The following is a 21,983-nucleotide window of genomic DNA, read 5'->3' on the forward strand; positions in this document are numbered from 1 at the left end:
ATAATAATAAGGGGATTAAAGATTTGAAGAACTATAGTGGAATGCTGTGGCACAGCATTTGCACTAATAGTAAAACAAAAACGTTTAAAACTTTGATAATAGTACATATTTAAGAGAGGTTAACCACTGCTACAGTAGGCCCAAGCCATATGGGCATATGAAGTATTTTGTTTTCTCATTACGATGTTTCTCATCTAAAGCCTTGTTAATGTATGTTTTCCTTGAGGGAGGCACCCCTTATTAGTGTACAAAGTGGCTTGGGGGGCCCCCATACTTTATTTTCCAGGGATGACCTCACCCCGACTCTTTCCTGGCCTCAACCTCAACTTTTCCCCACTAACTGAGTCAGTCAGCACTCAGATTCACGTGCTTCTATTTTAAGGATCCAGTTTCCATCATTGGACCATGTAGGCAGACCAAAATATGTTTTATACATGGAAAAGGAAATGACTAAATGCATAGCACCATGGTTCTGGTGCTCTAGTTGGACTAAAAGCAGAATCAGCCTTAAGAGGTCCGATGCTACAGTATAGGATTAACTGCTACTAAGACGTTATAAGTTACACCAGCTGTAGTGTGCTAGTGTGTTTAAGAGACATGATGACTGAGAATTGTGGGTAAATCCTGAAAATGGATAAGAGGATTAATTCAACACACAAAAGCACACACGCACAAAGTTAGGAACTACTTTAGAATATAATAATTATAGTTCAAGGTATGGTGGAGATGCAAATTATTTGCATTATACATTTGAGTCAGTGATTACTTATTTTCAACATGATTTAAAAAATCAAAGATAAAAGGGAAATGTATTCAGGATGGGTCCGGTTGACTTATTGACTACTGTCAGGCAGTCAAGTGCTTTAATCTACAAATGCTGCAATTTCTCGCTTTTGGCTTTAATTAAAAAGATGACCAGTGTCTTTCTCTATGAAGCCAGTCCAGAGTTCGTGCTGACATGAAAAGCTGGCAGGTGAAGTGTGGCCCGTGGCAGATGGTTACTAGCAGCCTAAGTAAATGCTGGTGCACTCCCAATCCCATTAACAAAGTCATGAATGGAAGCGTTACTATTTAAACAAGTGCTGTTTTTTTCCAGCGCAGGTGGGGACCTTTTAAATCATGAGCATGCATGTTAACTAACATCCTTTGCTAGGGGTGACTCCCTTATTTTGGAGGATGGGGACGCAAACACTCAAGAAGGGACAGACCTGCACTGAGGAAAAGTTGTATATCACGTGAGCAAAATCAGAGCGTGAGTGCTAAAATTGTCTCAAGCAGGAACTCCTTTATGTACTAGTTGGAAAACATGTTGTTTAAATGATTTGACCTCTAACCAACTGTGTGTTGAAGTAAGCCTCATACGTCTGTGTTGTTTTAAACGTGTTCACATATCGGCCAGAGTTCACTTCAAAGCATTTTGTTTGTTTTTGAACTTGAACTAAGCAAATGTCAGTTTGGTAAGATCAGAAAAAAAACCTGAATTGAATCAGCTGATTGTTCAGAAATGTGTGCTGGTAATCAGCTGATTAAGAGAAACATAACATATCATTTACCTTCATGTTATGCTTACTTATACACTGCATGACTTGCATAAAGAAGCAGCCATGCACTGCTCTTTCTTTTTGCTTTGATAAAGCTGTCAACATGTTGCTAAATGCACTAAATGGATTCCCTATATTAATGTAACTTACTGGTCTTTAACAACCACACTGTAAAATGTTCAGTATGTAACATGTATAGTTATAACCTACATACTCAATCAATCAATCAATGTTTATTTATATAGCCCAATATCACAAATGTTACATTTGTCTCAGTGGTCTTCACAGTGTGTACAGAATATCAGTATGACAATACGACACCCTCTGTCCTTAGACCCTCACATCGTACAAGGAAAAACTTCCAAAGAAAACCCAGTTTAAAGGGAAAAATGGGAGAAACCTCAGGGAGAGCAACAGAGGAGGGATCCCTCTCCCAGGACGGACAGACGTGCAATAGATGCCGTGTGTAAATTGAAAAGATAATACATTTGCAACATAGGTAGTCCAAATGTTTGGAAATGCATGTGTGTATATAATAGGAAGATGAATCCACGAGGATATCCATCCAGGACCTATGATCCAGGACCACAGCCACGACTCAAGATCCAGCGCTCGCGATCCAGGACACAGGACCGCAGGATCATCCATAACTCCGGATCCCAGCGTATATAGACACCAAAAAGAAAGACATTTGGGGAAGCTGGGTTAATCGGAACATGAGTGTACACGGGTATAGACAGAGAGAAGGAAGAAGTAAGATGTCCCCCGACAAACTAAGCCTATATCAGCAAAACTAGGGGCTGAATCTAATCAGCCCTTACTATAAGCTTTATCAAAAAGGAAGGTCTTAAGTGCACTCTTAAAAACGGATAGGGTGTCTGCCGCCCGAACACAAACTGGAAGCTGATTCCACAAATGTGGAGCTTGATAAGAAAAGGCTCTGGCTCCCATTGTACTTTTAGAGATTCTAGGAACAACCAACAACCCTGCATTCTTGGAACGCAATGCCCTAGTAGGACAGTAGGGTATAATGAGTTATTTAAGGTAAGATGGCGCCTGCCCATTAAGGGCTTTGTAGGCGAGAAGAAGAATTTTAAATTCTATCCTGTGTTCTATAGGGAGCCAGTGTAAGGCAGTCAGAACCGGAGTAATGTGGTCCCTTTTCCTAACTCTGGTTAGTACACGAGCCGCAGCATTTTGAATCAGCTGAAGCGACTTGATTGACTTCTTGGTACTCCCTGATAATAAAGAGTTACAATAATCCAGCCTAGAAGTAACAAATGCATGGACTAGTTTCTCTGCATCGTTTTGAGGCAAGATATGCCTGATCTTTGCAATGTTACGTAGATGGAAGTAGGCGGTCCTTGAAATTGATTTTATGTGGGCGTTAAAGGATAAATCCTGATCAAATATAACACCAAGATTCCTTACAGTCTCACTGGAGGCCAAATTAATGCCATCCATAGTTAGTATGTATTTAGATAATTTGTTTCGTAGATTCTTCGGGCCAAGTACAATAACTTCAGTTTTGGTCGTGTTTAACATCAAAAAGTTTAAGGTCATCCACGTTTTTAAGTCCTTAAGGCAGTCTTGAATTTTATTTAGATGATTAATTTCATCAGGCTTGATTGATAAATATAGTTGAGTATCATCCGCATAACAATGAAAGTTTACAGAATGATTCCTTATAATATTGCCTAACGGAAGCATATATAATGTGAACAAAATAGGTCCGAGCACTGAGCCCTGTGGCACTCCATAGCTAACTTTGGTTTGCGTGGAAGATTCATCGTTAACACGTACAAACTGAGAGCGTTCAGATAGATAGGACCTAAACCAGCCTAAAGCAGTTCCCTGTATGCCAACTAAGTGCTCTAGTCTTTGCAATAGGATATCATGGTCGATAGTATCAAATGCAGCACTGAGATCGAGCAAAACAAGAATAGAGACAAGTCCCTTGTCTGAGGCTATTAGAATATCATTTGTGACTTTAACCAGAGCTGTCTCTGTGCTATGATGTGTTCTAAAGCCAGACTGAAAATCTTCAAATAAATCATTGTTTCTTAAGTAATCACACAACTGTTTTGCGACCGCTTTCTCAAGAATTTTTGAGAGGAACGGAAGATTAGAAATAGGTCTATAGTTGGCTAAAACCTCTGGATCGAGGTTGTGCTTTTTAAGAAGCGGTTTTATCACTGCTACTTTGAATGATTGTGGAACATAGCCTGATAATAAAGACATATTCATAATATTTAATAAAGAAGTGCTAATTAATGGAAAAACTTCCTTCAACAGCTTAGTTGGAATTGGGTCTAACATGCACGTTGATGGTTTAGAAGAAGGAATCATTGAATGTAATTGTTCAAGGTTAATGGCTGAAAAGCATTCTAGTTTACTATCTAGTGTAATATTAGAACTTACGTTTCCGGGAGCTGTTGATAACACTATACTGGTCGAAGGCAAGAGGTCATTAATTTTGTTTCTAAGAGTAACAATTTTATCATTAAAAAAGCACATAAAATCATTACTACTGAGTGCTATAGGAATAGAAGGCTCAATCGAGCTGTGGCTCTCTGTCAGCCTGGCTACAGTGCTGAAAAGAAATCTTGCATTATTCTTATTCTCATCTATTAATTAAGAGTAGTAGGCTGCTCTCGCTTTACGCAGTGCTTTCTTATATTCATTGAGAGTAATATGCCAAATTAAACGAGATTCTTCAAGTTTAGTGGAACGCCATATCCTTTCAAGTTGTCTAGACTTTTGCTTTATTTTGCGGGTTTCGGCATTATGCCATGGAGCTAATCTATGTTGTTTTATTTTCTTCTTTTTCAAAGGAGCAACAGAGTCTAATTTTATTCGCAGCGCATCTATAGCACTATCAACAACATGATCAATTTGGGGTGGTGTACATTTTGTATAAGTTTCCTCCCCTACATGCAGACATGCTATCGAGTTAAGTATTGGTGGAATCTCTTCCTTAAATGTGGCTATAGCACTAGCACTAGCACTAACTGCTGCAAGAGCTTTTGACTAATGCTTTGTAGTCTAGTAACAGTACTTCAAAAGTTACTAAGAAATGGTCGGATAAAGCAGGATTATGCGGTTCGACTAATAGTTGCTCAATTTCAATACCATAAGTCAGAACAAGGTCGAGAGTGTGATTATAACAGTGGGTTGGTTTATTTACACTCTGACAGAAACCAACAGAATCTAATATAGAGTTAAATGCAACAGTAAGGCTATTTTTATCATCGTCAACATGAATATTAAAGTCACCTACGATAATTACTTTGTCTGTTTTAAGAACCAAAGTTGATAAAAACTCAGAGAATTCTGATAAGAATTCTGAATAAGCACCTGGTGCACGATACACTGTAACAAATAAGATTGGCTGCAAAGTTTTCCAGGTCGGATGCGTAAGACTACTGATTGTACAGGCACAACGTTTATAATAAATGTTCAACAGCTAAAAATGCACCCATACTGTATATGACACAACATTCATATACAATGAATGAATTGCAGATTGATGGAATATACCTGATCCATATTTAGATTACCACATTGTTCCCCATTTTCTTCAGGGAAACCAATTTTTTATCATTATTTTTCGGGAACAAAAGCCTTGTGCTTAGCTTTAAGTCTGGAGCATAGGCATTTTAAATCTTGTTGATTGGAGAACCCACCGACACGCTGTGGCTCTTTTCAATAGCTAAAAGACACACAATGCCCAAAATAACTTTGAAGTCCGAAGACACATTTATCTGAGCAGTTTGTGGGTTATGTTTCCTGTCACTGAGGAAGGATGCAAATTAATTTAAGTGATTCCAAAAGCTTTTTCTTTTTTAAATAAAAGAGTGTACGATTGGCCAGGAAGTGAGCCTTAAAGATTGAAAACAGAGAAAAAAAAAATCTAAGCAATTCAGCACTTCTATCCTTCATCACTTGGATCAAAAGGGCTTTGATCCACTGGCCGGATCTCAATTATTTCAACCTGCCTTTGATTAGTTCAACAGAAATCCTATAACGTCTCAGAATAACAATCTTTGGTAAATAATGTGCATTACACTTCTTCCTATGATGGACAACACAGCTGTATATGGCTGCAACCCCTCCCCTGTGTCTGACTGCAGGATTTAGAGCACACAACAGGCATTGAGCAACATGTGAGGGGGAGGAAAGAGGACATCTGTAGTGTATTAGCGACTATGTTATTTAGGGGTATACAATCAAAAGCTATATTTAGAACAAGACACAACAGGAGAACCAACAACAACAACAACCACATTTTACAAAACAAAAACAGGTATAAAGATGACGTAACACCTTTTAAAGTATTTTGAAGGCTTCCGTTCCTTTGTTAGCAATTACTTTCTGCTTTATAGTCTTCCTGTTTGAACTCCAAGGGTTTATGTTTATACCTCCCAACACATAAAGAGGAGGAGAAGGGAAGAAGGAGAAACAGAAGTGGGAGAGAGAACATCCAAACATTTCCAACATCAACATTGTATACACAGGCCACCCTGTCGGCAGAAAATCACATCTCTTTGGAAATATAAGAGTTTGTCCAAAAGCTATAAGTATCTAGGGAATAAATGAGTCACTTCTGCAAAAGAAAAAACACAACATGTATGTTTTTTAAGAAGTTCAAAGGAAATGCAGAAACAAGTGAATTATTAGTGTCTGGTACGGGCATCAGTTAAACTATAGGAAATTAGGTGAAGGGAACAAAATGGCATTACGGCTCTGTGGGTCTGAAAAGAAAAAGGAGAAAGGCGGTGTCTTTTTTTCACCCGTTAGTTTTAGTAGAGAAAGCCCAATGACGTGGGAAGAGGAAGAGAGGGAGGCAGGGAGGCAGAGCAGGGTGAGGGGTGAGACCATAGACTGTATATATAAAGGGTGAGACAGACAGAAACAAACAGAGAATGATAAAGAGGGAAAGACAGAGAGAACAGTGAGGAGAGAGAGATACAGAAAGAGAGAGAGAGAGAGGAAGGCTGGGTCTTTGCTTCTCTGCTCCCGCTAGCCATCTATCTTTGGCTGTGCTCACGCCCCAGCTGCTGCTGGTTCAAAGTACGGTCACTGGCAGGGAACCAGTGGCAGCGCTGCGAAAGACACCCACGCAGCCACTTCAAGTAAAGCAAAACGAAACAGAATGTCTTTGGAAGAAACCAAAGCCTCAGACTGAAGCCCAGTGTCACATAACTTCTGTGGCTGAAAAAACAGAACATCCAACACTAGAGAAAAGTTTTCAAAAGTTAATGTTTAACCCGCCAGTTAAACAGAACACTTATACATGCCAGAAATCTTTGATTAAATGGTTAATACAAAATGATCAGTTCCACAGTTAGGTATTTGTTTAGGGAAACATTCCAACATCACAAATCAAACATTTTAACAGTGCAAAGAATGCAATGCAACACAAATTGAGCTGCATGAAACAACAATGGAATATAAGATTATAGTATACACACAAACCTACACACACATGTGAGAGACCCACAGGCTTAAGTAAGGTGAATCTAGTGGGAAGCCTTGAGTTCTGCAGCCCTCAGAGGTCATGTTTAAGTAAATACACTTTGGTTAATTCAGTTAGCTAATGATGAGCTGCAGCATGGAGTGCACTTGACAAGGTTTACATAATCTATCCTTTACCAAATGTGATACGACATGTATCACATGAAAACGACAGTTTTAAATTAACTGGCTAATCCCAGAATCATAATACAATTACGTTTGATCCTCTCGTCTCCTGCACCCTCATCCTGTGCCAAAGTATCTAGGCCAAGGTCTGGCTGTCAACATTAAGGGGCTGGAGAGCCAGAGGTGTGTAGGTGAGTGTGTGGATTTGAGTGTGCATTTCTCCAAAATACTGCAGGAGATTGTACTGCATATGTTCCATTGTGTGTGTATAAAATGCATGTGCAAATGTCCTTGGGCCTTACAATGTATCTGCATATGTGTGTGTGGGTGTGTGTCTACACAGTGTGTATTTGCGTGTTCCAACATGCACGTGTCCCTACACAGCCACTGCAGGTGAGCAGACAGCCATGTTTAGCAACCATCCGGAACCTTGTAATGACAGGATGTCGTAAGATTTCCTTGTAAGGAGACTTGTGAGTGTAAACGTGTGCGTGCCAGTGTTGCTGCTGCTGCTTTGTTTGTACTCGCCTGACGTGTCGAGGTCATCGCTGATACAGTGTTCTGTTTTGTTGTTCCTTGGCAAAATGAGGTGCAGAACCTGTTACTTGAGGATTGGGTCTGTGCCAGTATTGGGGGTGTGAAAATCATCAGATCAAGACTAATGAGAGTCATTTCAGCCAAAATGAGGGATGATTATTGGAGCACTACCAAGGAGGGGAGGTCTGTTTCCTGTGGCAACAATTTCTGGTTTGATCAATGGCTGACTTCCAGGGAAACAGGGCTGTGCCAGCTAATTGTATTCAACTAAAACAGGGTGGTGGATGTGCTGGTTTTCCCTCTGTGATCTTATGTTTGGCCTTGTTCTAGAGGACAGGCTACACATGATGAAGTAAAGCCTGAGGAAACAAACGTTTAAGCTATTATAATTCAAAAAATATAACCTTCAAAAACTAAATATTTCCAAAAAATCAATATTTTTATATTAGTTCCTAAAAATGGTCAAAAGGTTATTCATTCAATTTGTTATTTGTGGCCACGAATGATAATGCCAGTCCCTCAAACATTTCTAAATGTACAAACCACAAACAAAGATGATCTGACATTTGTTCTTTCCACCTCAACGCTGTTCTTTCTGTTCATGTTGTTACATGAGCTGCTTATAAGAACACACACAAATATAAGGGTCTGCTTCATGCAATTGCTTTGGTTTATTTCCCAACACATCACCATCACCTGCTTTGAACTTCAGGTATGGTTTAAACAAAATACACTTTCCATCTGAATGAGCAGGGAGGGTACAGTTACTACAGCATTATGTGATGTGTAATGATGTTGAAACCACAGGTATCGCAGTCATATAGAGTTCATCTACTAGATGCTTAATTTTCTGAAATATTTACATCCCAAGGGCAACAACACACTCTGAGACAATGCCACATCTTCTCTTTAATTAGGAGTGAGATCGTTGCTCATCTAACTGTGATTTCACAGTGTAGCCTTAGAGGGCAACACTTACTTATGGTTGCAAAACCCTTACGGAAAAAAGATTCCTCTCTCTCAGGCATTACATTATATTACATGTCACTTGTTAGATGCTTTTATCCAAAGCGACTTGCATACTCAACACTGTGGGGAATCCCCACAGGAGCAATTTGGGGTGAGGTGTCTCAGGGACACAGCGACCCCAACATCACCGCACAACCCACTGCACCACAGGCATCTTCAACTTCAACATTTTAATGCAATGCAAATTGAGTGACAGGTTAAGCCAACACAAGCTATTGTTGTTTACAGTAGCTTAATATTATTTTAATGTGACTCAGATCTGCAGAGCGAAACCAATGTTCTTTTTAACAGGAAACACTAAGCGAGCTCTGCCCTCTCACTTCCCGGAACATGCCAGACTTATTGATAGCATTATAAATACCAAGCAGCTTGTGTACACATACTTTATTACAGAGGGGCATGATGACCCCAAGCACAGTTACAATGCTAACTTCAGTACATATATGACTAGGCAATCGTAAAAACGCTTACAAGTCATGCATTACCAACCCTCACAACAAATGATAAGATGTAAAAGATGTGAAGTAACAAGTATAGTATAGTTATTCCTGTCCACATCAAAATATGTATCCATCACCAACAACATAAAGCTGAGGTGTCTAAAATATTTGCTGCGGTGTAGCATTTATAATATTATTAATATATTACGTTCTACAATTTCCCACCGTCACAAATCAGTATGCATCCAAAGAAAGGAAACGTTTAGAAGTGATCCAACATGTTTCAGAAAAGTCACTTTATACAGGACCAATATGTCGTAATAAGCAAATCTCAGATATTGTGTGCCAGGATATAAATATGCCACAGGCAGAACAGAACATTTATTTTGTGCTGTAGTCGGTGTTTAGTGTTTACAGCCCAGTCACTGGAGGAAAATGCAAATGTTTCCAACTATGTGTGACACACTGCATTTGCCCCTGGGGTGCTGAGCAGGTACAGTGAGCAATATGCTGCTTATCAGATTAGAGGCATCCTGCTGCTGCTCCTCGTGTGTGTGTGTGTGTGTGTGTGTGTGTGTGTGTGTGTGTGTGTGTGTGTGTGTGTGTGTGTGTGTGTGTGTACATATGTGGGGGATGTATTCTATGCTTTGCCCAATATGCCTTTGACACAGGAAGGAGTTGTTTCCAAAGCAATGTCCAAGCCTTATCCTGCTGCCACTGACCTACTGGCAAATCCATCACCTGACTTCCTGTCCTGGGGCAGGATGGTTACACCCGCCAGAGGTTTCACTTCTCCGTTAGGTGCTTACTCATTACGGACGCATTAGATGGGTTAGGGATGCAATAAACAGTGTGTAAAAGCGCTGATGCACAATGAGGGGACCAGCAGGAAAACGTAATGGAGGAGGTGATGTGAGTGTAAGTGGAAACAAAACATGAAGTATAAGTGTTGTTGTTATTAAGATAAAAGTCTCGGTGGTCATTCACATTTTGCACATGTTTTTGTACAGTACCTGATACATGTGCTTACCCATGCATTTGTGCACACACGTGTTAGACAGCACAAGAACATTCCTGAAAGCCACATCAACCCCACCAGGACATTTAAGTTCTGCCTAAATAGACAGTCTCCCGCCTCTAAACCCTTATTAACTCCTACCAGCGTACGGATTAAGTCCTGGGATCCAGACAGCTAGCAGCCCTGTATGTGTCTGGTACAAGCTGCTCACCCATTCACAATGCTTTATGACGGGCTACAACTCACAGCCTCCTTCCACCACCTCCTGCAGAGGGACATTTGCAAAACAAGTGCTTACAGTTGAAGGGGACAGAAGTAGAGTAAGAGGGTAGTCAGGGGCAGTGGCGTAGCCAGGAATTATTGTCTGGGTGGGCCTGGAGAAATGTAGGTGGGCCAGGGGGAGACATATTAAGCGTGGGGTCTGAGCTGAAACTTCATTAATGATTTTGTAATGCACCAATAGAACATAAGCATAAATTAGCAGTGAAAACAAAAAGCATAGGCACGGCGGCCTCAGAATGTGTGTAAAACTGACATCCACATAGGGATGGGTATCGTTAAGGCTTTAACGGTACTACTACTTTTATCGATAGCGCTTATGCTTATGCTCCAGGTTCAGTACCAACCACATCATAAAGTACGCGGACGATACAACAGTGGTGGGACTCATCAGGGACAACAACGAACAGGCCTACAGGGAGGAGGTGAAACATCTGACAGACTGGTGTAACACCAACAACCTGATCCTGAATGTCGATAAAACAAAAGGCTCTGTCACCCACAACTCCACATCAACGGCACAGCAGTGAAGACTACAGACAGCACCAAGTTCCTGGGGGTGCATATCACAAGCAGTCTGACCTGGGGGGTATACTACGAAGCAGGATTTTCGCTTAGCCGGCTAAATTCAGGGAAAACTCCGGCTTTCCGGTCTTACGAAGCTGGTTCTCTTTTTAGCAGGCTAGATCTCCATGGTAACTTATGCTTAGCGGCTAACCTGGTCGGGACCAGGTTAGGTTGCAGGCTAAGAGCTCAACTCAGTGAAAGCACCGCCTGCTGACCAATCAGAGCTCAGTGTGTGACAGTCGCAGATTGATCTCAGTGTTTCTTATAAACTGTAGGGGCAGGGGAAAGGGTTAAGGCATGTAGTTTAGATTCAAATGAAATGAGAATCTATGATGCATGTGTATTATCCTCGCAACTACAGTCGTTAAAATGTCCACTTTTATGTAAGGTTTGAGGGTGTGGTTCTGCAAGCCTCATTTGCATATTCACCTGTCGCGGCGCGCCCAGAGGCTTTTTAGTGGGCACGTCAACAGGATGCCAGGGGTGGTTCTCACGGGAGGAGGAAGCCTATGTGTGGTGAATGCGGGTGTTCAGCGGGATAGTTACGGTTTCTCAGCATGTGTATATTGTCACTACCCGATCCGTCACCCTGCCCGATCGGTTCTGCGCATGTGCGAGAGGGTCCGCCATGTTGGACAACTCCGGACGGCAAAGCTCAAAAGGAAAACTCGAGAGAGATGAGTTATTGTTATTACAACGTGACTTCACTATTATTTAACAACTCTTTTTATTGGGTTCTTTTATTTGGGGTTAAGTACATTGTCAGAATAAGTGAGGAATGGATTTAACTTCTGTTAGACAGCTATCACACTGAATACATATTTACTGTTGTTAGACAGCTATCATACTGAATACATATTTACTGTTGTTAGACAGCTATCATACTGAATACATATTTACTGTGAATGTATGCAAACAGTTATGGCATTACTAATGTATATATAATTACATTAACTGTGAATGTCTTTCATTTTAATTAATTAATAAAACAATCATTTTCCATAAAAAAGTTGATTCAAGAACAAATCTGTTATGAAATCAGTACTTTTGTTATATGACTATTATTGCTAAATTTGAAAGGTCTTTACCAGCTTTGGAATTATATATATATATATATATATCCCATTTATACTGACAATCATTAACACTTAGATTTTATATTTATATTCTACTGTTGGATGCTTATGATATTGTCACCCTTTCCAGTGAGAACACTGAGAATGTTTTTATTAACTTCAGACATTTTCATATACACATGTAATCATACACCAACACACTTTTTAGAGATATACATTTTTCACGCATTTGAAGTCGCTCATTTTTAGAGTGGTCTGTGTGAAATTCACCTTCAGACATGTATTCTCTCAATTTTTTGTAAAATACAAAAGCCTTCATTCTGTCAGTCAGATGCAATGCAAATCGCAGTTCGTTCGTCACATGTAAAAACTCGCGCATGCGCAATGCATATTTGCATATTGGCCAGCCGTCTGTAGACGGTCTAGACGCCAAATGTCCATCGTGGGTTGCCGTCCGGAGTTGTCCAACATGGCGGACCCTCTCGCACATGCGCAGAACCGATCGGGCAGGGTGACGGATCGGGTAGTGACATATATATGTAAAAATGCAATGGGGAAGTAACTGAAAGTAACCGTATGTGGATATTGCATCGACCGACCTGGAAGCACGTCTCCTTGGAGAGGACGCGCACAGAGAGAGAGAGATTCTCTCCGACACAGGGTGAGATCGCTCCTGTGTGCCACGCAGGACCTCGTGTTTCCTTTTTTGTGTGGAATATAGCCTGAAAAGGCCTACAAACATTTCTGTTTTTGCCGCCGACGGGCGCAGGAGCAACAGTTTTTTTGTCAATGAACAATAGCCTGGATTAGGCAGTAAAGACACTTTTTGTGTATCGCAGAGCGGACTGTTTAGTTTTGTTTGTGTTGTGTGGCTGGAAAACTGTCAATATAATGGATCCATGCATGAAATCTGTCTCTGTTTATTTTGTTTAAGGAGCAGATTATCCGCTTATTATTTCTGTTTACCTTTATAATCTTATTTCATTCAAGAACCCCTTGTGCGTTTAAATAACACAACTAGTTTAGATAGTTGATCGTTACAGATGGTGGCCAGTATGGGGAATGAAATGTGATTTAAAAATCTGATATTATTTAAAGAGAACATTTTTGGAGATTTTGAAACTGCCAATTGGCATATTTTTGTTTACTGAGACACTAAGCCTATGTGTTGAATTGTATTGATTGGATGAGAAGAGAAAAACGTGTTCTGTACTTGTGTAAAATAACCATAGTCAGGCAATGGCTTCTGAAGAAAATGTACAACAGAATATGGAAGCACAATTAGAAGAGAATGAGTCTGAAGAAGGTAGTATAGCACAGGAGAACAGTGGGCAACACCATGAAAATAGAGGTGATGCATGGATAACAAGAAGAAGATCTATTACTGATATTACCTCTTTGATCGGTTCTCTTTATATATCTGATGCAGAGCAGGAGGAAAGTATAGGAGATTGGGATAATACATCTTACCATGCATATCCTGCTCTTGCATCTTTCTCCACAGACTTGGGAACAGTTATAGAGAGAGTTAACTCCCTTGAGGCTGATTTTAGAGATTCAGTTAATAGTGCGCTAAACCGAGAAGATAGCATCAGAGGCCTCGTGAATAAGAATGTTGAAACACTGGAGCATCATGTTATGTCAACTTTGAAAAACTTTGAAGAGAAACTGGTGGACTGTTTACAAAGGCGTGATGAAAAATGGAAGGCGGAAATCCAAAGGCTGAAGCTCGCCAGCCTCCCTGCTGTCCATAGGCCCTTTGTCAGTGCTGGTGCTAGTTTTCAGACGTCTTATGGTCGCACCACTCCAGCTCAAACACCTCTCATTAGTGCCTCTCACACCCATGCTTTTCATGCAGCTTTCCTACCTCCTGATTACCTCATGGAAGTGGAGGAGAAGTTGAGGGATATGGTGCAGGTACCCGAACAGTGTTTGAGGAATTTTGCCTATGATTACCGAGCCCTTTGTCTACGATGGAAACCCGATATCACTGAGTCGGAGTTGGTGAGGAAAATACTCAACAACTGTAATCCCAGAATAGCTGGTTGTCTTCGGGGCACTGTCAGAACCGTGGACCAACTGGTGTCAATTGGCACATTAGTGGAAAAAGATTGCACAGCTGCAAAAGAATATTGGGGGAAAGTGGATCAACAAAAAGCAAAAGAGAAATTGAACAAAAGGCCCCAGGAAAAATGGAGCGCTAAGAAACCTGATGATGTAGTGACTATAGTGCAGAGAGGGAAGAGAAATCCAGTAAGTCTCCTACATGTCCCCGTAGAGGTGAGAGGAATGCAGTGTAAAGCTGTTTTTGACACTGCATGTACATACTCCCTCATGCGACACAGCCAATGGCTGGATGTAGTCCGTAAAGGAGAGCAACTGAAGCCCAGTGAGAACCAAAGCTTTGCTTTGGCTGATGGGAAGACATGCCATGGAGCCTTAGGAAAGGTACAGCTACTCTACGGCTGGCATGACATGATGTGGTCGCTAGAAACATACATCATCGATGACAACAACCTGGCATTCCCCATCATTCTAGGCTTGGACTTCCTTACCAAGACCTCAACCATTATCAACCTGGGAGACCGAACATATGGAGTAAAGGGGCCAAGGGATTATGTGTTCTATTCATTCCTTTCTCAACCTGCTGAGATCCCGGCAGCTCACCCCAGTGTTAGTCTCATAATAGCACTTCCGCTATCCAAGTAATTTCCTATTCAAGAAGAGACTGCCCCAGATTTTTCAGCTCATCCACCAGAGGTTAGAGAAATCTTGAAGGCTTGGCCAAAGGTGTGTTCAGGCAGTTTAGGGAAAACTAAGGTAGAAGAGCACAAGATATTTACTACAGACGAGGTTCCAGTGCGCTGCAAAGCATACAGGGTATCACCCCACAAGCGTCAGATCATAATAGACCAGGTAGAGCAGATGCTTAGGGATGGCATTATTGAACCATCACAGTCAGCCTGGGCGTCCCCAGTGGTCTTGGTGCCAAAACCTGACATGTCCCCATGATTTTGTGTTGACTTTCGACCTCTAAATGCTAAGACTCGGCAAGATGCCTATCCTATGCCACTTATTCATGAGTTGTTGGAGTCATTGCATGGAGCCGCCTTCTTCAGTACCCTTGACCTAAAATCAGGCAACTGGCAAGTGGCAATGTCAGAGGAAAGCAAGGCCAAGACAGCAGTAATCACACCGATAGGCCTCTACCAGTTCAAGTGCATGCCATTTGGGCTGAAGAACACCGGTGCATCTTTCCAGCGATTGATGGAAAAGGTCCTGGGAGAGCTGAGGGGGAAATTCTGCTTTGTGTATATTGATGATGTCATCAACTTTTCACCCTCACAAGAACAGCACTTCAATGATTTAAACGCTGTGATGAAGAGACTGCATGAGGCTAATTTAACACTCAATCTGAAGAAATGCCATTTCTTCCAGCAAGAGTTAAAGTTCCTTGGCCATATAATGTCTGAGAAAGGGGTTCAGGTGGATCCAGAGAAAACACTGGCAGTGAAAGAATATCCTACTCCCACAAATATCAAGTCACTGCAACGATTTCTGGGACTTGTGGGATGGTACCACAAATTCATTTCCCACTTTGCAGATATGGCAGCTCCCTTGCATCTCCTGACAAAGAAAGCGGTGGAGTGGATATGGAGCGAAGAATGCCAACAAAGCTTTGAACACTTGAAACAGGCTATGGTCAGCGCTCCCATCCTAACACAACCTGACCACTCAATTCCTTTTGAGGTGCACACAGACGCTAGTGACGCCGGTTTGGGTGCAGTCTTAGTCCAAGCTACTGAGGAAGGGGAGCAGGTGATAGCTTATGCTTCACTGGGATTGAGAGGAGCCGAGTGTAACTACTCCACATCAGAAAAGGAATGTCTAGCTGTTGTATGGGCTGTTGAAAAGTGGCGACATTTTCTTGAGGGAAAATAATTCACGGTATACACAGACCATGCTGCTCTGACTTGGGCCTTCAACTGTCCGAAGACCTCTTCCCGGCTTACTAGGTGGATCTTACGACTCCAGCAATTTCAATTTAGGGTCCAATACAGAAAAGGCCTGCACAACATAGTGCCTGATGCTCTGTCCAGAGCGATTGCACATCCATCCACTGCGTATGTTGCCTCAAACACCTCTCACTGTGCTTCTGACTTACCAACCACCCTATCAGACATACGAGAGGCCCAGGAAAGGGACCCTGAAATCAGTGACATGGCAAAACAGTCTGCTGCCATTTGTAAGCCAGATAGGATAGGGTACACTGTGTTACAGGGTATTCTGTATCGGCGGTCGCCTGTGAGAGTAGGGGGAGACAAATATCAGCTAGTGGTTCCCAATAGTCTAGTAATCTCTTTTCTGGAGTACTTCCACAACCATCCCCTGAGTGGACATCTGGGCAGACTTAAGACTCTTCTTAAGATCCTTGAGGTGGCTTTGTGGCAGTCTGTTAGGAAGGATGTGTGGGCCCATGTAAAGTGTTGCAACACCTGCCAGGCCTACAAAGCGGATAATCAAAAACCAGCGGGGTTCATGCAGCCTACCCCGGTGGAGGAGCCCTGGGAAAAGCTGGCAAAAAGAAAAGACAGCAAAACTCACAAAATTGTCGCCGTCTTGAAAGATGAGATCTTCACCCGTTTCGGTGTCCCACGTGAGTTGGTTTCTGATCGGGGAGCGCTGTTCACTGGCCATGAAATGGCCAACCTATGCAAAACCTGGGGAGACACACAAAAGTTCACCACCAGCTATCATCCTCAAGCCAATCTCACGGAACGGTCCAACCGGACCATCAAAACGATGATTGCTTCTTATGTAGGGACACAACATAAGAACTGGGATCAGTGGATCAGGGTATTTCGTTTTGCCGTCAATGCTGCCTATCATGAGACAACGGGGCAAACACCTGCAGCCCTGGCACTCGGAAGATCCCTGAAAGGCTCACTGGAGAGGTTGATCAGCCCTCCACCTCCACCTCATCAACCTACATATACACTACTGGAAAGACACCAAAAGATGGTGGAACAAGTAAAAAAGAGAGTACGTTTGGAGTATGCCAAGCCAGACAAGCCAAGTATTATAATACCCACAGGAGAGGTGTACAACTCCTGCTGGGAGACCTGGTCTGGGTCCGCACTCACCCACTCTCTAAAGCATCAGAGAATTTCTCAGCAAAGCTTGCGCCTAAATGGTCGGGTCCAGCTACAGTGGTGAGAAAATTAGGCCCTATCAATTACCAGATAAAGTAGAACGGCCAAAACAAGAAAATGGACACTATCAATGTGGTCAACCTAAAGCCCTACTTCGGGGTGCAGCCCCTCATACCTCCGGTGGGGGGGGGGGGGGGTGGGGGGGGAATCTGTGACAGTCGCAGATTGATCTCAGTGTTTCTTATAAACTGCAGGGGAAAGGGTTAAGGCATGTAGTTTAGATTCAAATGAAATGAGAATCTATGATGCATGTGTATTATCCTCGCAACTACAGTCGTTAAAATGTCCACTTTTATGTAAGGTTTGAGGGTGTGGTTCTGCAAGCCTCATTTGCATATTCACCTGTCGCGGCGCACCCAGAGGCTTTTTAGTGGGCACGTCTGTAATGTTACTCTGATCCAGTTACTTATGTTGTGGCAGATATTTAAGTGCTTTCTTAATTCTTGATTTTTGCCGGCCGTCTTTCCTGCAACGGCAGCTTTTCTGTATTTCCTTTGTCCTGTAATATGACTTGAACGCTTTAAACTCCGCACACTGAGCTCTGATTGGTCAGCAGGCTGTGCTTTCACTGAGTTGAGCTCTTAGCCTGCAACCTAACCTGGGGCCTATACTACGAAGCTGGTTCAACCTAACCTGGATATGTTTGAGTTAGCCAGTTGGCCTAATCCAAAACATACGCGCTGTCGCTAAACTGTACTACGACGCGGGTTATCAAGTGGATCGCTCAAGCCAGCCGTGTCCTATCTAGTTAGGTGCGCGTTCACATGAAAGGGGTGGCATTACAGTCCGCGGCATATCACTTCATAATGTATCATATATTTTCTTATCTGAGTATCTGTCACGATTCTCATGTTATGTCACGTTTGTAGTTTTGTCTGTGTTGGTGTTTTTCTTGTCTTTGGGTTTCCTGTCTTATTGTGTAAAGTGTTCACCCCCGTTTCCTGCCTGTCTGCTTTCTGTCTGTTTCCCTCCCTGATTACCCGATTGTGTTCACCTGTTGTCCTTGTGTTTCTCCTCCCCTGCCCAGCTGTGTCTTGTTCTGTGATTACCCTTCTGTGTATTTAGTCTAGTCTTCCCCTGTGTTCCATGTCGGTTCATTGTTTCCCCTCCATGTTATTCCACGGTCTGTGTTCCTTGTGCTGCTCGTTGGTGTTGGATATTTTGGAGTCTGCCTTGTTTTTGCCACAGCTTTATTATTTAATAAAGCTCGCTTTTCGTTATTCTGCATTTGAGTCCTACCTGCTTCACCCATTCGTAACAGAATGAACCGACCACATTTGGACTCAGCAGATTTTAATGTTTTGGCCCCACAGGCGGAATGTCTCGGGTACTCTCTGGAGTACATTTTTTACACCTGGAAGAACGCCTCATCTAGACGGGGTAAAGAGGCTGCTTTGAAGGAGGCACGCCGGGAGGTTGCTCGCAAGCCCTGGCTCAGGAGCTTGTTGCCTGAGTGGCTACAAACCTTTACAAGTAGCCCAGGAGAATTGTCACAAGCTTATAACCCTTTCCTGGGATCCGACTACTGTCCTGTTGAAGGTCCACAGAGTCTCCAAAAAGCCTCTAGGAGACGCAGGGCCAGGATTCCAGCCCGTGCTCCAACAGCCATGATCCCGGCTTCAGTTCCGGTTTCCACAGCCATGGATCCATGCACCAGTACCGGCCCGCAGAGCTATGTTTCCTTGCTCGATTACCTGGCCCACACAGCCATGGTCCAGGCCTCTGTTCCGGTTCCAGCGGCTCCAGTTCCAACCTCAGACCTTTTCTCAGGAACCCGTCTGGCGTTTGGAGGTCCACGGAGCCTCCAAAAGGTCTCTGGAAGATGCAAGGCCAGGATTCCAGCCCGTACTCCAGCGGCTCCGGCTCCAGTGCCGGTCCCAGCGGCCATGGTTCCGGCCCTGGTTCCGGCCTCAGCAACCATGGTTACAGCCCCAGTTCTGGCCCCAGCAGCCATGGTTCCGGCCCAGTCCTGGTCCCAGCTGCCATAGTCCCTCCTCTAGTCCCTTCTCTAGTCCCTTCCCTAGTCCCTCCTCAGGTCACTTTCCTAGTCCCTTCTCTAGTCCCACCTCTAGTCACTTCTCTAGTCCCATCTCTAGTCCCTTCCCAAGTCCCTTCCAGAGTCCCTTCCCAAGTCCCTTCTCTAGTCCCTTCTCTAGTCCCATCTCCAGTTCCCTCTCCAGTCCCCTCTCGAGTCACCTCTCGAGTTCCATCTCTAGTCCCTACTCAAGTCCCGCCTCTAGTCAATTCCCTAGTCCCATCTCTACTCCCTCCTCTAGTCACTTCTCGAGTCCCCTCTCCAGTCCCCTCTCGAGTTCTCTCCTCTAGTCCCTCCTTTAGTCCCTCCTCTAGTCCCTCCTCGAGTCCCCTCTCTAGTTCCCCTCTCAAGTCCCCTCTGGAGTTCCGTCTCTAGTTCCCCTCTCGAGTTACGTCTCAAGTCCCTACCCAATGTCCTGGTCCGTTGGAGGTTCCGCTGGGGGTCCTGCCAACTCCATGTCCTGTCCCGTTGGAGGCCCCGTCGACTACTCCTCTGCCGGGGGTCCTGCCAATCGTATGTCTGTCCCGTTGGAGGTCCCGCCGTCTACTCTCCTGCCGGGGGTCCTGCCAGCTTCTTGTCCTGTCTCGTTGGAGGTCCCGCCGTCTACTCTCCTGCCGGGGGTCCTGCCAATCCTATGTCCTGTGCCGTTGGAGGCCCCGCCGACTACTCTCCTGCCGGGGGTCCTGCCAACCCTTTGTCCCGTCCCGTTGGAGGTCCCGCCGACTGCTCTTCTGCCGGGGGTCCTGCCAGCTCCTTGTCCTGTCCCGTTGGAGGTCCCGCCGACTACTCTCCTGCCGGGGGTCCTGCCAACTACTCTTCTGCCGGGGGTCCTGCCAACCCTATGTCCTGTGCCGTTGGAGGTCCCGCTGACTGCTCTCCTGCCGGGGGTCCTGCCAATCCTATGTCCTGTTCCTCTGGGGGTCCCGCCGACAACTCTTCTGCCAGGGGTCCTGCCAACCCCTTGTCCTGTTCCGTTGGAGGCCCCACCATCACCTGTCTCGCCGGGGGTCCTGCCAACTCCTGGTCCTCTTCCGTGGGGGATCCTGCCGAAGCCTGTCCCACTGGCTCCGGTTCCTGTTCGGCCGACACCGGGTCCTGCCCGGCCTCCGGAGCTGTCTGGTCTTCGCCCTCGAGCCCGGCCCCCTGAGAGCCGTGGTCTTCGCCCTCGAGCCCGGCCCCCTGAGAGCTGCGGTCTTCGTCCTCGGGCCCGCCCCCCTGACTCTTCCTGCCGCTGCTTTTGCCCTCATGCTCGGCCCCCTGAGTTTGCCCGCTGTGGCCTTCGCCCCTTTTTGAACTTTGCCTTGCCCCCAGGCCGTCCACCCGAGACCCCCTCCTTGGTCTCTGCCTTTCCCCCAGGCCTTCCACCCGAGACCCCGTCCTTGGTCTCTGCCTTGCTCCCGGGCCTTCCGCCCGAGACCCCCTCCTTGGTCTCTGCCTTTCCCCCGGGCCGTCCGCCCGAGACCCGTCCTCCAGACCCCCTCCACCCACCCTTTCTTGGCCCTAGTTATGTGTCCTCCCTCCGGTCCCCCTCCACCCACCCTGCTGGACCTTTTTTTGGGACGTCTGGGATCCGTCCCTTGAGGGGGGGGTTCTGTCACGATTCTCATGTTATGTCACGTTTGTAGTTTTGTCTGTGTTGGTGTTTTTCTTGTCTTTGGGTTTCCTGTTTTATTGTGTAAAGTGTTCACCCCCGTTTCCTGCCTGTCTGCTTTCTGTCTGTTTCCCTCCCTGATTACCCGATTGTGTTCACCTGTTGTCCTTGTGTTTCTCCTCCCCTGCCCAGCTGTGTCTTGTTCTGTGATTACCCTTCTGTGTATTTAGTCTAGTCTTCCCCTGTGTTCCATGTCGGTTCATTGTTTCCCCTCCATGTTATTCCACGGTCTGTGTTCCTTGTGCTGCTTGTTGGTTTGGATATTTTGGAGTCTGCCTTGTTTTTGCCACAGCTTTATTATTTAATAAAGCTCGCTTTTCGTTATTCTGCATTTGAGTCCTACCTGCTTCACCCATTCGTAACAGTATCTGGCCGTGCAACACTCACATTGTCACATACTGTATGCAGAAGTATTATTTTAAGCAACACATTAAGTTGACGAAACACTCGAGACAAATATAATTAAAGTCAGATCGTGTTTTAGACGGGGCAGTGATATCATAAACCTGTTAATGTACGCATTCAAACACTTTTTCTTTTACCAGCTGTATTCACCTTGCCGGTGCAGCTATGTGACTTTGATCCTGGATAAAGTGTTTAAGTCATGGATGTTTAAAGTTTAACTTCTTCATATGTCTACTATTATAGTTGACTTTTCATTCAGGAAGTATGATGCAGCGCTGTCAGTACGCTTCTCCATGTTTGTGATTGGTCGAATGCTCCAAATACCACCCCTTTCATGTGAACGCGCACCTAACTAGATAGGACACTGCTGGCGTGAGCGATCGAGTTAATAAGATAAGATGAACCTTTATTAATCCCCGAGGGGAAATTCAGTTGTACAAAAGCAGCAACAGGGTAAGCGTGAAAAATAGTACAGCAAAGATTCACACAGATCAATAAAATCTAAAATCTAAAATAAATAACATAAAATCAAGGAAATAATGATAATAA

Source organism: Pseudochaenichthys georgianus, chromosome 10 (assembly GCF_902827115.2).
Source record: "Pseudochaenichthys georgianus chromosome 10, fPseGeo1.2, whole genome shotgun sequence".
NCBI lineage: Eukaryota > Metazoa > Chordata > Actinopteri > Perciformes > Channichthyidae > Pseudochaenichthys > Pseudochaenichthys georgianus.